We start from the raw sequence: 959 nt of genomic DNA, 5'->3' as shown, positions 1-959 counted from the left end.
CTCCAGGCTTTTCATTTGTATTAATGAACGACAGGAGCACTCAAATTTTGATTATTTTGGTAGGTTTCATTTAAAACAAGTTTTAAAAGCAACACATTTTAAAACCAAAGATAAATAAACACTGGATCACACTGAAGGGGTATACAGCTTTCAGTCCTGAGCTGGTATTAGAGCATGGACAGAGGGCATGAAATTGTTCAAGCTCAAATTCATTAAATTAACTTACTCTATCAGAAAAAAAAAAGCAGCCTGTACCTTTAGACAATTCGCTTTCGGCATTCACCTTTCTAAGATGAATTTTTCCCTTACAGGTCACTGGAAGTATGTATTTAAAGTTCTTAACAAATGCACTGCCACTTTATATAAATATTGTAAGAGTTTTAGAGGGTTAAGGGCTATAAAATGAAGAGCACCAAAACACTGAAAATGTTCCAGAGTTGCTGAGATATTCAAAAAGCTGCAGAATTTAAACTGAGGCACAAACTCAAAGGATTTTAGGGCTGGCAGCAAAAACTTATTTAGGGACATAACACCGCATAAAAATCACTGAAATTTAAAAACCTGTGTGAATCTAATCCTTGGCACTAGACTATCCTGGAAGATTAGAATTTAAGACTCCTTTGGTACAGGCAGGCCTCTTGGAAGCACTGAAGTCAAAGTACCTGAATGAATATTTTCGTTTTTTTCTTCTCCTATCCAAGTACTATAACAATCAGACAAATTTAATACACTCAATAATTTTATGAAGATGCAAGCAAGTAAAACTCCACCTGAGACTGAGTTTGTGCCTCAATTTGTCAGATATCCTTGTTGTTGAGTTCTATAGCCAAAGCAAATTACACACAATTTCAATTTATACCATGTTATTTACAAAAAAACTGTAGCAAATCATAACCCATCTCCCGTGACAGAGTGCAATAGTTCCTCCTGATGTGTTCTCAGTTACAGAACACAGTTCA

The 959-nt window shown here is 35.2% G+C and overlaps 1 protein-coding gene across 1 annotated transcript in view; it reads right to left on the bottom strand.

Moving 5' to 3' along the window:
• The window catches only part of NAF1 (nuclear assembly factor 1 ribonucleoprotein), a gene marked incomplete at its 5' end in the record, with an annotated part of 16,700 nt that overhangs the window by 692 nt on the left and 15,049 nt on the right, over positions 1-959 (bottom strand). The gene's annotated exons all lie outside the window — the stretch shown is intronic.

Source organism: Acanthisitta chloris, unplaced genomic scaffold, assembly GCF_000695815.1.
Source record: "Acanthisitta chloris isolate BGI_N310 unplaced genomic scaffold, ASM69581v1 scaffold16808, whole genome shotgun sequence".
Lineage (NCBI taxonomy): Eukaryota > Metazoa > Chordata > Aves > Passeriformes > Acanthisittidae > Acanthisitta > Acanthisitta chloris.
This window is presented reverse-complemented; position numbering and strand designations above follow the sequence as displayed.